The 16063-nt window shown below is 41.1% G+C and overlaps 1 protein-coding gene across 5 annotated transcripts in view; it reads left to right on the forward strand.

Annotated features, from left to right (window-relative positions):
* Nucleotides 1-16063, forward strand: part of RSU1 (Ras suppressor protein 1) — a 203752-nt gene that overhangs the window by 98077 nt on the left and 89612 nt on the right. The gene's annotated exons all lie outside the window — the stretch shown is intronic.

Genomic DNA, 16063 nt, shown 5'->3' on the forward strand with positions numbered 1-16063 from the left:
CCTCCATTTCCACTCTGAATCAAGGGCTTATTGTGTTGTAATTATCTCTGTTTTGTATTCATTTGAATCACTAGACCACAAGCTCACTGGGGACAAGTTTTCTTATCTTTGTGACATAAACTCTACTAAACAGGTGTTTGTGAGTGGATAAGTACCTTGATTAATCAAAAACAGATATGTAGGGCAGACTTTCTGAAACTCCAGCCACTTGACTATTAAGAAAATGGAGACAGTGGCTGTTACAGGCTGAACTGGTTTCCATGCCCATCCGTACCGCCACCCCCACTAAGATTCATATGCTGGAGACCTAACACCTTAGAATGTGACTCTCTTTGGAGATAGGGTCTTTAAGGAGGTAATTAAGTTAAAATGAGGCCCTTAGGGAGGGCTCTAATCCAATTTGACTGGTATCTTTTAAGAAGAGAAAATTTGGACACAGAGACACCAGGCTGGTACTCCCACAGGCCATGTGAGTTCACAGCTGGAAGGTGGCCATCTAGAAGCCAAGGAGCAAGGCCTCAGGAGAAACCACATCTGCCGACACCTTGATCTTAGGCTGCTGGCCTCCAGAACCGTGAAAAAATAACCTTCTGTTGTGTAAGGCACCTAGTCTGTGCTGTTTTGGACGGCAGTCCCGGCATAGGACTGTGGTGGCATATAAAATCACTTCTGAAACCTGTGTAATCTCTAAAGTCGCGTGTGTGCACATAAACAACATGTGAAAGAGAATTGCAGTCCTTGGCGTAATTCATTTTTGGTGTAGGAGTCTTAATAAGAAACCTCTAGTACGTGAGAAAATGTTTAGCGAGAAATAAGGAGGGTTTTCTCCTGAACCTGAACCTGAGTTAGCTGTAAAAGACTCAGGACGTTTTCATTCCCTAAACATTCTTATTGGTATCATACATACATCATCACATACATGTTTTGTATTGTGAAATGAGGATCATCTGTGTAATTCAGCTACTGTCTGTACTCAGTGATTCTGTGCATTTCTGTTTTCTATTTGATTTTTATTTGGTATTGATATTTGCAGACGTGTTTCTGAAACACATATGTATATATAATTATTTGTCTTCTAGAATAATTTATGGGATAAGCTACGTTTTACATCACAACCATGGTTAGGTGCTGTTCTAGGCATAGTTGGCTATTTTGTGCTGACCCCAACACACTTGAAAGTGTGTTTATATTGTCACTGTGGTTTTTTTCTTGAAAAGGGAAGAGAGAGGAAGGAGGAAAAATGGGCAAGAATGAGCAAACAGACAAACTGGTCCTTCCTGACGACTGACCGTGGCATGTAGGAAGGAGCAGACCTTGGTGTGAATCTCAATGTTGCTATGCGCCTTCAGGAAACGACAGAATCCTCTCTGAACCTCTCTGTTCCTTAACTTTGTGGCCCCTTCTCAGACACCTTTGAGATCCTATGGATGAGGCATCTAGGCTAGTCGGTGATGCGGAGATCCAAGAAGCATTTTCCTCCTTTTCAGATTATGTGCTTATCACTTAAGCCATTGTGCACGCTGGGAATAAACACGGATAGTCTGCTGATTCGACGTACCTGTGAGAGCCTGCTGCATTGCTGTTAGTGTTTCTTCTCCCCCTCCCGGGTAGTCTTTCCATGCCCAGCTCAGTGACGTCTCCAGTGCCAGTCATTACTGTCAAGTGGGACAGAAGGGGACACGTCGCAATCTGTGGTGGGCCTGGGATGAAGTGTAGGTGGACAAGTGTATAGTTGCCTTTAAAACTCTATCCCAGTTCAGATGAAAGGCACCCAGAGAGGGACCACCTCTCATCCCGTTGGAGAAACGCATCATCATAATGCATTAGACGCCAGGAAAAGAAAAACGTGTAAGACAAAATGCCCACCCTATTTCATGAAGGACTCCGAAAGGGAAACAATTTGGTTGTAATTCCACTTTGGTTATGTAATGGGAGTGTAGACACAGCAGCCGCTGCTGTGAGAGGAGCCAGGCACCTCACAGAGCAAGACGGTCGATAAGAGCTTCTGTGCCCACGGAGCTTCCAGTGGAGGTGGAAAAACAGACCAAAGGAAAAAAACAACCCAGGAAAAAATTATACAATGTAATAAGTACTGCAAAACAAGTAAGTGCTGTGATAGACAAAAATCATAGGGCTCAGATTTCTGTGGAGAAGTCCAGGCAGGCTTCCCTGAAGAGGTGACATGGAATGGGGTTTTTGTCAGGAGGCACAGGGGAGAAAGCATGGAGGTAGGTGTAGAAGCAAGAAACACTATGGTATGTTTGCTCATGGTCGTCCCAAGTAAGTCACACATTGTTGATGGAAAGTGAGTATGAATGTCCTGTGAATGATTAAAAAAAATTTTTTTTAAGTTAATTTATTTTGAGAGAGAGAGTGTGCAAGCGGGGAAGGGGCAGAGAGAGAGAGAGAGAGAAAGAGACCATCCCAAGCAGGCTCTGAGCTGTCAGCCCAGAGCCCGACACAGGGCTCAAACTCACGAACCATGAGATCGTGACCTGAGCCAAGATCAAGAGTCAGACACTCTTAGCCAGCTGAGCCACCCAGGTGCCCCCACAATACCGTTTGTAAAATACACTTGTTTAAAAATTGAAGCCGCTGTTCTGGCCACTGCACGGAGCCTACTTTATTTATTCTAGGTTTGCCCCTCTTACTCTTATAAATTTGCATTATCGAAGAGAGGGACCTGGCTCTTGCTGAAGCCATAGGACACCATTTGTTTTTATTTGTTGATGTCAAATTTACTACCAAGCAAAAATGTTTCCCTTTTTTTTAAACATCTCTTTAGGTCTCCGGATGGTGAAGATCAAATAAGATAATAAATTCAAATAGCGTCAAAAATGTCTCATATCAATTATTTACTTCTTAAGGTGGTTATTTTGTGTTTTAAACAGGTGGTGTCACTGGAAAGACATTAATTCTGTTTCTCTTTTCTTCTGATAAGTGTTTATGATGATAATGGTTAAGGACTCTCAGGATAGTCTGACTCTTGACGGTAGCAAGATGGAGTTTGCCGATAGACCACGCTGGGTAAACCAGTAGCAATCACGACACTTGTCGCGAAGTGCCACTGCCTGGAACCAAGCCAGGAGTTGGCTAATTCAAACTCTATTCTTCGGTAAATAAATTGAGTCTCTGAAACACCTTCACACACTGAAAACTGTCTCATAGTTGTTGATTGTTTTTCCCTTGAGTAGAGTATCATAGTACTTTCCTTTTTTATTGTTTGTTAACTGTGACAGGATTTCATATTTTTAACCCAAGACAGTTGGCTTTCCAAAAATACTGGAAACAAATTCATGATGTGATCATCCTCACCCAAATCCGAAATTGTGGTAGATCTCCATTTTCTCTCGGTTATTTATAGTTAATACTTCCTTCGTACATTAGGAATGGCAAATTGTCTAAGTAGAGCTTTGGGAAGTGGGGCAGACTTTTGTACCTTGAGTTGTATTGTCCTTTGGCTTTCCTGTTTCTTAAGGCTTATTATTAAATTTTTTTAACATAGTCATCAGCTTGTATCCTTGGCCTGTGCTTGACTCCAGATTAGCACCAGACAGTAAGGTCCTCTTGTTTATATTAGTTTGGGATGTTTATTTGCCTTATATCACTTATACTGAAAAAGAAGTATATAGGTATCTGTAAAAGTAGAAACTTACCATTTTTTGAACTTCCCCCCGCTCCCCACAACTATACGGCTTTTCTGCTTTTGGGTGTAGTCTTTGCTTTGCTTTTATTTGTCAGATGCTACAGTAGGGTGAGTGTGTATGTGGGTACGTACATGCATGTGTGTATTCACACACATGGAAATACCACTTCAAGATAGTTGTGATTTTCTTTCCATTACATCTTGGTTCTAAGCTATTATTGTTACACTTGAAAATAAGCAAAAGTAAGTTCATCAAACTTCTTAAAATGGGCTGTTAGTACATTACCTAAAAAACATTTGGGGTTTCTTTTAGCATGAGTAATTTTGAATTCACTGGAAATTAAGTTACAATTGTTGCAGTTTTTCATGTAGTTTTAGCATTTGTGTCACTCACGATTCTTAATTATCTTAGTACATATTTTACGTGACATAATATCCACACTCCTACCACCTACAGCCTCTGCAGAGAGCGTGGCACCTGGCACCAAAGTAATAAAAATATAAGCTCCAGAGTGAGGAGCAAAGCCGAAACAAGCCATTTTTACATATAACTTAAGTTTAGGTCCTGTGTAGTAGATTGATCCCTTACTTAACCTTTAATAAAGTTGGATTCAGGGGTATTTATATATAAATAAAAAATAAAATTAATTTCGTTTCATACTTCCTCATGAGCAAGTACCTGGTAATATATTACAATGACACTTAAACTTCAGTCCTGGTCCTGTTGGCGGAACAATTGCCATACTTTTTTAGTAACCGTTTTTGAGGTTAGCCATTAAACAAGTTGTTGCCTTTTGGAAAGGTCATTACAGTTATTATTACTGTTGTTTTTAATATTTACTTTAGAGAGAGAGAAAGTGCAGGGGATGGGCAGAGAGAGGAGGACAGAGATGTGAGGTGGGCTCCACGCTGACAGCAGTGAGCCTGATGCAGGGCTTGAACTCAAGAACAGGGAGATTGTGACCTCAACTGAAGTCGGATGCTCAACCAACTGAGCTACCAGGCTCCCCACCATTAGTATTATTATTAAGATTATGGGACCGTATTCACACTAATTGAATCAGTTTATATTTCTCTGGCTTTTTATGTCCTATAATGTTATCTGAGCAGTCATTTCCTCTTTTCACATGATTTGGAAAATAAAATCGCATCGAAATCTACATATGTTTAAGACTCCATCCCCACAAGACCCCTCCCTCCCAACTTCCCTGAATGGGCTTCTGAGTTAAACTGACATCTCGATCTTGATCAGCTTCCGTATAAGTAATGTTACAGTCAGTGTATTTGTACATGAGCCACCTCAAAGCATAGTTGCAGATTTTGAGTAAAAACGGCGAATAGGGAAGTGCATGCCTGTCTGTATTAATGCTACCTCTTAAAAGTAGTCACTCTGTCCTGTTAATGAAAGTGTATTAGCCTAATAATGCATTACTCTACCAGGGTGTTTTAATATAAAAAGAAAATAACCTAGAGGCAACTAGGCTTTCAACCTTTAAGATAATGGTTCTGATAATGGAATACTAGACCTGTGAGGGAGGTAAAGAGTGTATTTCCGCAGATGCCTCCCTGGTGCTAATTAAACCTGGTCAAGTTATTGACTGTTCCAGTGCTTCCTCAATCAATACCTTTTTGTGGTAGGAGATGCGTGTCCTGTCCTGGAAAGACCAAGAGCCCAAATAAATTGGCCTTTGAATCCCAGCTCTGCCTTGTACTACTCATGTGACCTTGGATGTGGATCTTAACCGCCCTGAATGTTGTTGCTTTTCTTAAATGAGATGATAATACTTCCCATGCAAGATCTTAGTAACTGCTTAGAATAATGTGTACGCAAAGCACCTGAAGCTATGACCGGTATATGGTACACGTTCTGCAAATAAGAGCTATTGTAATTACAGTGATGAAAATGATGGTAATGGTGAGTATTCATTGATCTGTGGTTTTGTTTTTTTTTTTTGACGTCTTTAATAGTACTAGTAATATTGTCTAAAAGTTAGATTTCTTTCTCAGTAGTCAAGATTTATTATTTTTTGGCTGCTTTATTTAAAATTTAAAAAACCTTTGATCAAATTTTTTTAACATTATTGAGGAGTAATTGACAGATATAATTGTCTATATTTAAAATGCCTACACATTATACAGTTATTTCTAATTTCTAATTACGGTTATCAGTAGTGACTTTTTTCTGAGTGTGGTCTCCACGAGAAACATCATCTGCCTGTAAGAACTTGTTAGAAATGGAAACTCTTGGGCCTCACCCAAGTCTTTTTAAAAATTTATTTATTTATTTATTTATTTATTTATTTATTTATTTATTTTCTATATTGCTTTAACCTACTTTTTTTTTTTAATTTTAATCCAGAATAGTTAACATACAGTGTTCTATTAGTTTCAGGTGTACAATATAGTGTTTTTAACAATTTTATGTTATTCATTGCTCATCATGATATGTGTACTCTTAATCGCCTTCACCTGTTTCACTCATTCCATAGCCCCACCACCTTCCCTCTGGTAAGAACCATCAGTTTGTTTTCTAGAGTTAAGTTCCATCTTTTTGGTTGGCCTCTGTTTTTCTTTGTGTGTCTTTGTTTCTTAGCTTTCTGTTTATCTTTGTGTTGTTTCTTAAACTGCACATAAGAGTGAAATCCTGTGATACTTGTCTTTCTCTGACTTATTTCACTTAGCATAATACTCTCTAGATCCTCCATGTTGTTGCAGATGGGAAGATTTCATTCTTTTTTATGGCTGAGTAATATTCTGTTGTGTGTGTGTGTACCACATCTTTTTTATCCATTCATCTGTTGATGGATACCTGGACTGCTTCCATATCTTGGCTATTGTAAATAATGCTACAGTAAACATAAGGGTGCATACATCTTTTCAAATTAGTGTTTTAGTGTTTTTTGGGTAAATACCCAGTAGTGTGATTACTGGATCATAGGGTACTTCTATTTTTAACTTCGGGAGGAACCTCCATGCTGTTTTCCATGGTGGCTGTGCCGGTTTGCATTCCCACCAACAGTGCACAAGGATTCCTTTTTCTCCACATTCTCACCAACCCCTGTTGTTTCTTGTGTCCCCCAAGTCTTATTAAATCACAAGCTCTGTAAGTTCTAATAAGGCCTCCAGGAAATTTGGATGCACACCCAAGTTTGAGAACCACTGCTTTAGAAAATCTGAGAAACACAGAAAGGGGTAACTTTCTTGATCCTGTCGTTCAGAAATGACCACTGTTAGGATTATGAGTGTACTTCCCTCCCACCTTTTCTCTATTCTTGTGTGTTGGTACTTATGTGTATTTTTTTAGCCTTTTTCCTTACGTGTATGTGTAAATACCTATTTAAAAAAAAAAAAAAAAACCTACCATACTTTATGAGTTCAATAGCCTATTGTGTTCAGTTTAATATTAAGTCATGACCATCACTGTATGTCATTAAATTTTATTTGAAAACATTTTTAATCATGTGGCTACATAATATGAGTGTTTATAATTTGTTAACCAAGCCCTTAGACATCTGAGTTGTTTACAGATGTTGTGGAGGAACATAAGCAACACTGAGTTGAAAATTTGTATTCATAAATCATTGGGGATATCTATGATCATTTCCTTAGCATAAATTTATTACCAGGATGGAATTACTAGGTCAAACAGTATGAACATTTTTATAGCTCTGAATATATAGTGCCAAATTACCTTTCCATAAAGAGGTGCCATTTTGTACTCTGACCAGCCATATTGGGAACTAATTCTCAACCCTTGGCCAACCCTGGGAGCCCCAGTCTTTTTGAATATGTGCTAATTTGAGAGGAGGATGTTTCTGAACTGCAAGTGAACAGGATAGAACTCACTGTCTTCTAGTCTTTGCGTTTCCTTATACTTGTGTGTTCACAAGCATGAATGGTAGATGCTGTCTTGGATTTTGTTTCTTACATGCTAATGGTGTTAATTTATACAGTTTACTCTTCTTATACAGCCTGCTCCTTACTTCTTCAAGACTCCATATGTTTCATTGAAAGGGAGTTGCAGGTCTTCTAAAGGTGTGCTATGGAACAAAAATAACTAGGCAATGTGGGTGTGATGGTGAGCCCCATATACCTGTAGGGATTAACTAGGGACTAGAGGGCCTTCAAGGAAGAAAACAACAAATTTTTCCTGTCTGCAGTATCACGAATCAATTAGGTAATGCTATTATAAATATTAAATCTTGCTAATGAGGGAATTGTTGAAGGAACCTGAGATAAAAGATGAACTGAATGCTACACTGGCTGAAAAAAAAGTATTATCAAGAAGGTGGCCTTTCTGTATACGTTTATCTTAAACAGCTATGGTGAAGGCTGGTTTGTGATATATATTTATCAATCCTATTAAAAGTTATGATACTGAAGGGCACCTTCGTGGCTCACTCAGTCACTTAAGTGTCCAACTCTTGATTTTGGCTCGGGTCACAGTCTCATGGTTAGTTCAAGTTCAATCCCTGCATTGAGCTCTACACGGACTGTGCAGAGTCTCCTTGGGATTCTCTCCCTCTCTCTCTCTGCCCCTCCCCTGCTCACTTGCTCTCTTGCAAAATAAATAAACTTAAAAAAGATTATACTGAAACTTATTCTTTGAACATAAATTTATTTTAGTTTATGTTGCATTAATTAGTGACTTCTGGAGTCTCCAGGGTAACGGAAGCTCCCTCGGTGTTGACATTCCCAGCTTCCCAGGCAGTCATAAGGATGTCCTGAACTCGGGAATTAGAATGGAGAGAATGAGGCCTAGGGGGACGGTGGGTGCCCCCAGTGTACTCTGGGAACTGACTCCAGGAGGGTGCCTCAGACTGCTGCTGTTTAGACATCATTCAGACTTCCAGGAAATGAAATCAGTGTTGCTAAATTTTATTTTTCCTCTCCTTTCAATCACAGACCCTTGAGAAGATCATGAACAGGGCCCCTTCCTCGTAAGAGTGTCACCGCATAAATAATAACTGACTTAGGGCACCTCCTGTTTCCGGGGGTTATAAATTCGTTCAGCAAACCCACTTTAGGCACATTGTTTTCGAGTATACATTTCACTCCTTTGCAGATTTCACTTGAAGTAATAATAACGAGGAGCATAATGTATATAGTGCTTTCCAGTTTATGGAACCATTCTGTACACTTGTTGGCTCTTGTCTGTAGTCCTATCAGTTGGTACTGTTATACCCACAGGACAGCTGAGGAAGGCAAACCTCAGAAAAAAAGAACAAAGATTGACCCCAAACGTGTCTGTCACAAAGTTGATGTGTGCTATTTGGGATCGGGAGCCAGGTCCTCTGGCCAGATCTCCTGGGCTTCTGTCTACCCTTGGTAGCATTACATAACAAAGGGAAATCTGGCAAGCACAAATGAGATTACCTCCCACATTTGAAAGGATGATTGGGAAATCCTATATGAGCAGCAGGTTAAAACACGAATTATTTATTTAACATCCATAGAAGGTGCCTTGCAGGAAGAAACAACCATGGTGGTGTGTATTGGGGCTGCTGCGGTTCCATTGTTGGGCCGTCATGTTTATAAGTGACCGAGGGCCCCCTTTTTCCATCTGACCCTGGAACACAGATCTCAAATGGCCAAGAAGAGTATCAGAGGGAAACCTATGTAACATGCGATTTTTCTTCATTGGTGAAAAGGCTTTCTGAACCCTTGTACACAGGGATACATATAAATCAGAGGCCACTTTGTTGGAGCCATTTGGCAGGATATTATTATTATTATTTTTTTTTATTTGTACTCTTCCCCAACAAGATCGGAAGAACAGCTGTCTATTTAAGTATGTATCCTAAAGCAGCAGTGCATTCATTGGGTGTATTAAATGAATGACGTGTTGCCAGAAAGGCTAAGCAGACAATTGCCAGAATGACAGTGTGGCCTCGAATTCCCCACGGAATAAATTTGAGAGCTGTCATGAGACATCCCAGCTTACTTTGATTGCATTGATGATGCCCAGAAAGAGAAGCAGCTTCAGATCTAGATTCTCAGTCCAGTTACGGCTTTATAGACCATCATCTACGAAGTTTGGTGTTCACTGTAGTAGGATGATGCCATTTAATTTTTTTATTTTTAATGTGTATTTACTTTTGAGAGAGACAGAGACAGAATGTGAGTGGGTTGGGGGCAGAGAGAGAGGGAGACACAGAATCGGAAGCAGGCTCCAGGCTCCGAGCTGTCAGCACAGAGCCCAGCGTGGACTCGAACGCACGAGCTGTATGACTTGAGCTGAAGTCGGCCTCTCAACCAACTGAGCCACCCAGGCGCCCCATGGACGATGCCATTTTAAATAAGATTGGCTCCCTTGTGCTAATTAATGTGCTTCATGTATTTTGAAATCGTATTTGGCATTTCCTTTCAGGGTACTTTATGCTTTTATTATAAAAATAATCCATACTTGTAAGCACATGGAATTCTCAAAAGAGAAAATAAGTAGTTTATCCTTTGCTCTGCTGGTTCAAATCCCTGTCCTGCCTTAACTTCCCCTCTTCAGGGAAACCCACATTCACGATTTGACGTATGTGCCTTCTTCTTTTACTTTTCACATAAACATTTACTCATGCACATATATGGGATTTTTTTGAGGTACTTTTTTCAAAAATAAGAGCAAATTTAGAATACTCTTATTATTATTTTTAATTATACTGTAGACCTCTTTCTAGGCCAGGACATGCAAATAAATCCATTCCATACCTGTAGGGCTGGAACATAAATTATTCTGCTTCTCACCTGTTGGTGAACATTCTGTTTGTTTCCGGTGTGTTTTATTACCACAAACATTTACTGTTACAATGTAAGCATTATTTTATGAGCCATATGATCATTTTCCATTCAGTAAAGTGTTTTGCTAAAGAAGGGGAAAAGTTGGAGCCTTCCATATTGAGTTGTTACCTATAATCACGTACTTTTGCGATGAGTGGTATGGTATGTGGTAATAAGAATTATACAGATTTAGGTATAGAGTATCTCTTTATGTATGGAGCAGCCGTAAATGTAGCTTGTATTTTGTGTTGGAGTCATTTGTGGTTAGCTTCAGTGTGTGGATTCACTGAGGAGCAGGGGTGATCTTTCGGCTGTCATAATGTCCCATCTAGACCCCTTCCAGAGCAAATCAATTATCTGCATTTGGGCGAACCTAGTACACTTATGATAGACTGCCCAGTCAGTCACGGTTTGCTACTTTTACCTTGTTAGACCATGGCCTTAGATTTCTGGGAGTGAGCACCTGGCTTTTAGAGTGCATTAATTTAAAAACGCTCCATGGAATTTTGGAATTACGAAAGAAGGGAATGCCGCTTTGATGGTGTGAAAAATTGGCCCAGATCCTCTGGATTTCCTAATATATGATAAATAATATTTACCGGCCACATGTTTCAGAATTCCAAGTACACAGGAAGAATTCTGAACAGGGTGATTATGAAAATAACCAATTTCCGTAAGTGAAAATGACCATGTTTATTAATGGGGCCGCAATTGCCTATTGCATTCAATCCCATCTGTAACCAGCAAGGAGAACGATTGTTTTGCATGATTTAGTGCTTACAAAATTACGGTGGCACGGCAAAGCTTACTGTACCAGCGGCTTTGGAAAGAAGCATATGTGGTCCTTTTGCAGGTAATAAAATGGCAAATCCAATTTGCGATTACAGAATAAGCCTCTGAGTGATATATGATCTTCATAGCAGCCTCGGTCAGGGGGTCACCGCTAATCACTGGCTGGCTGGCTGGCTTCCCCTGTGGCCCGGGCCTTCCCACCGAAGAGTGAGCAGAGTGAATCTATGTCTGGGAGCCAGCCAGCCTGTCTGTAGATGCACCACTTTCTAGCTTATTAGATCCTCTTTGTCACAGTGCTTAATCCTGCTGCCTGATCCTTGTTAGAACACCACCAGAGCGCCGCTCAGGCTTCTAATAAAGGAGCTGGGCGAGGGCGCCTAACTAGACGCACTGAAGCGTGCGGCAGTGAGGGGGATTGCATCCTGACTGACAGCGGGGGCGAGACGCTTCCTGCATGTTATTACTTAAAAGGGAACCTACCTCCGACAGCTGACAGATGAGCTTTGCTGAGGCAAGGGTAACTTGTTGCTAGGCCAATATGAGACGGGTGTCATCTTTTCACATAGTATAATGGTCCAGCTTTACTCTAATTATATTAACCCCCTTCTGAAATTGCTGCATTCTGGGCTGGCACACCAGCAGGTAGGGAGGCCGGAGACAAATAGCCGGCTGGGAAGATTCCAGCCGCACAGAGGCAGGTATTGTGCTCTCCGCCGATGACATTAAGTTGAAAAGCAAAATAAGCACGTCCTATTACCCCGAGCCGGGTTAGAGCTCCGAAGAGGCAGTGCCCGGGTTTGGCTTGCACGATCCGATCTCCGTCTCTGTCACCTGCAGCAGTCGTCTGCTTTAGGGTTTGCTGTGGATGTTAAACATGGTCTTCCTGCTTCTTTGTTTACAAGAGCAGCTTCGACCACCACCGAGCTATTGTTTTGGGTCGCCCCCTCCCCCCAGGGAACTTGAATCACTCCCTGCCAATTCTGGCAGCCCGGTGAAGATCTGGGAATCTGACTCAGTAGCTGTGTTTGATACTAAAATTAAGCACATGGGGGTGGGGGAGAGGGTGCCCCAGGCCCCCTCCCCCTCTGGAATGCACAGATGAGTGTAAAGTGGTAGAAACGAGAATGCTCATGAATATCCCATGATCCTTTGTGTTGTACCCCGACTTTCGCACTCCTTTTCCCCAAAGGGTACGTGTCTAGCTGGCATCCAGCGTCTCCTGCTCCTGCGTGCTCCAGTTAGCAGACGTCATTAGCAGTCCCCTCCGTCTCTTCTGTCTCCGTTGACAGCGCTTAAATAGAGACATTGCTAGGGACTGACAGATCTCCAGGGGGTTAGAGGCTTCAGACAAAAGGGCCCAGAGAACACGGCTGACCTTTCTTGGCATTACTCCTCTAGCTCTGTCTTCCATGTGTGGCAGTCAGGGAGCATAGAACTTTAGTACGTGATTTTCAGAGGATTACCACTAAAAAGGCTGCCGGCTTCGTAAGAGGCTGCTAATAAGTTAACAAGAGGCCACGTGCATTCCCAAGTGGGTAGGTGGTAGGAAGCAGGCTCTTCCTTCGCACAGAGACATGTACTTGTATCTCAAGCTCAAAGATGATCCATTAAGATTTGCTTCGCTCAGAGCATACCTGTACTCCCGCATTTTCGGGACAACCCTTGGACCTTGGTGGAAGCAAGCTTATGATGCAGCCCAGGAGAAAAGAGAGTCTTCTTTCTCTCACTGTCCCATAGACGTCATCCCCGAGCTGAGGATTGCCTGTGGGGTCTTTCCTGGAGACTGTCCCTGGTCCACAGTTTTCTCACATGGACCCAGGGCCCTGAAAACACAGCATGGTGAGAAGTGCTCTGTGCTCCAGGTATCGAGTTCCCTTCCCTCATCCTCCCCCTCTTCCGCAGACTAGTCTGAACCACATGTTAAGAGAAAGCAATCCCGTTGAATTAATTCCTGGTGATATGCGAATGTTGGGGAGTCCCAGATGTTCACCAGATTAAATTATACCCATTAGAAATTCAGACTGTATTTCTCAGTAGGATAGATGATTTGGGGAACAAGGAGGAAAGATCTTCAGGTCAGAGTAGCCACTAACAGGGAGATCCCCTTGTTTAGGAAATGGTTTGCTTCCTTATGCCATTCATGCCTTTTGTGGCTTCTCTTCCTTTTTTTCTTAGCCACTTTGGAATACGTATATTTTTCCAGATGTCTGTTATTTATTTTTTCATAGTTGGTTTCATGCCGATGTCAGTGGGCAGGCCTCAGAGGCAGGATAAACATAGCTTGTTTATGGGGTGAAGATTTTAAGAGAGGTGTTTACTTCCACTGCCTCCACTCCCAGCTTATTAGTGAATTTGCTATACCATGGTGACTGTTGCCTGCTGTGGGGCCTTCCCTCAGTGACCATGCTTCCTAAGAACAATGGGCAGCATATTCACTGTACGTTTAAAACAGGCCACTTAAGAAATACGGGATTGTTGGGGTGCCTGGGTAGCTTAGTCGGTTAAGCATCCGATTTCTGCTCAGGTCATGACCTCACAGTTCGTGAGTTCAAGCCCGGTGTCAGGCTTTGTGCTGACAGCTCAGAGCCTGGAACCTGCTTCGGATTCTGTGTGTGTCTCTCTCTGCCCCTCCCTTGCTTGCATGCGCTCTCTCTCTCTCTCATAAATAAACATTAAACATTTTTTTAAATATGGAATTGGTTTTATTGTCTCTTTTAGAATTGTTTTTATTTTTAGAGAGAGAGGGAGAGAGCAGGGGAGGGGGGAGAGGGAGGCAGAGAATCTTAAGCAGGTTCTGTGCTGTCAGCATGGAGCCTGATGTGAGACTCGATCCCACAAAGTGTGAGATCATGACCTGAGCTGAAATCAACAGTCATCCACTTAACCGTCTGAGCCACCCACACACCCCTAGAATTGTTTTTAAACGGAAGACTTTTTTTCAGATGTTATATTCATTTTTAGGAAAAGAAAAAATTGGAAAAAGGAATAGAATTATGTGGAAGAGAGGACATAGAGACAGCAAACAAGATCCTAAAAGAAAAAAATAATTACAGAGGAATTTAAACAAGATACAAATTTTTATTCTTGGAAAGCTAAAACCCCTCCCCAGGAGAAGATAAAAAACAAATAGCTCAGGACTTAGAGCTCACACCCAAGTAGGATATGCAGCTAAGAGAATTTGGACAACTCAGGGATTTTGACTTGCCTGAGGCAGTTTTCTGACTCCTGGTTTAGAGAATAAAGCCTATTAATTTACCCAGTGATTTAATATCTGACTAATGATGTTTAACCATTAGGATGAGGAAACTGACAATATTGATAATCTTGGAGAGAAATTTATCTGCTTATTTTTGCAGTTGACACCAACAAATTCTAAGTAGCTTTGGAAAAATGACGAATTACTCACTCATTATATTTGGTAATATCTGTTTTCTTGAGAAGCATTTTATTAAATTGTAATCACTTTTATATTGGTCTTTTCTTTATTTTTCTGAATAGTTACAAGTTCGTATAACAAGAAGACAAATTGAAACCATCAATTGTTTTAAGAAGAAGTATTACACCATCTTCCCAGTACAAATGTTTGTGCATTTCTTAAGTTCAGATCAGCTAGGACATTATGTGCTTCATGGTATACTTGCATCCCAGAATGTATTTTCCTTATCCTGAGTTATCAGTTGTGACACAATTGGCAAGTAAAGTTTCAAAACTGGACAGGCAAGGCACGTTGGATGTATCTTGGGAAGAATAATCGGTGAGTCTCTTGTCCTGCAGGCTGGGAGTCTGAAAGTGGACTTCCTCAGTAGGGCCTTTAGGGGAAGGCTTTTGGTGAGTCTGATGCCAAGTAACCTAAATATGCTGCTGCTCCAACACCGTGCTGTCCTTGTCTCTTGTGTAGGCAAGCGTGTGGTGGGAAGCTCTTTCACACGTAGCCTTTACCATTTTTGAATATACCAAACGGGGGGGAAAAGGTCAGCTGACTATTAACAGATGATATTCAGATGGGTGGCACTTGCTGACTTTGTTATGCTACCTTCCTTAACTCATCCGTGGTTGATCTAGAATATGTAACCTGAAAGCTTCACCAGACAGCGTAGAAAGAATACAGGATTTGGAGTCAGGAGCCTTGGGTTCAAATCCCGACTTTGACATGTTCTGATCTTGGACATATTACTTAATTTTGCCATGTTTCCATTTCTCCATCTATAAAGCGATGTCAATTATTGACCTTAGGGATTGGTAGGTAATCAAATGAAGAAATGGTTTTTAAAGCTAATTCATCAGCTGGTAAGGAGTATACAGATGTGAGTTTCCAGCTGTGTTAATGAGATTCATTTAGTGCCGATTCTGTGATGTGCTTATGGTCCCTGAGTAATAAAACAATAATTTTACTTGGGCAACGTTCTTCTCTTCCTTCACTCATGGTCTGCTTTGATGAATGGTGATGTTGATTGGATTGGGTTTAGATGAGATTGGACAAGCAATAATATACATTGTCAAATAGAATTTCAGGAGGTTCTAAAAGGCTTGTATCTTTCAGTCTTGGATGGGTCATTTCCTTCTCTGTAAAAAATACCTAGAAAAATAAAGTATGTGCTGCATTTGCAAGAACTCCTTCCAGGTTTCCTTCCTTCTTACCTTTTTATCTCCCTCCTTTCCTTTCCTTTCCTTTCCTTTTCTTTCCTTTCCTTTCCTTTCCTTTCCTTTCCTTTCCTTTCCTTTCCTTTCCTTTCCTTTCCTTTCCTTTCCTTTCCTTTCCTTTCCTTTTCCTTCCTTCCTTCCTTCCTTCCTTCCTTCCTTCCTTCCTTCCTTCCTTCCTTCCTTCCGTTGTTAATTTCTTGGGCCAGGGTACTA

This window comes from Neofelis nebulosa, chromosome 8, assembly GCF_028018385.1.
Source record: "Neofelis nebulosa isolate mNeoNeb1 chromosome 8, mNeoNeb1.pri, whole genome shotgun sequence".
NCBI lineage: Eukaryota > Metazoa > Chordata > Mammalia > Carnivora > Felidae > Neofelis > Neofelis nebulosa.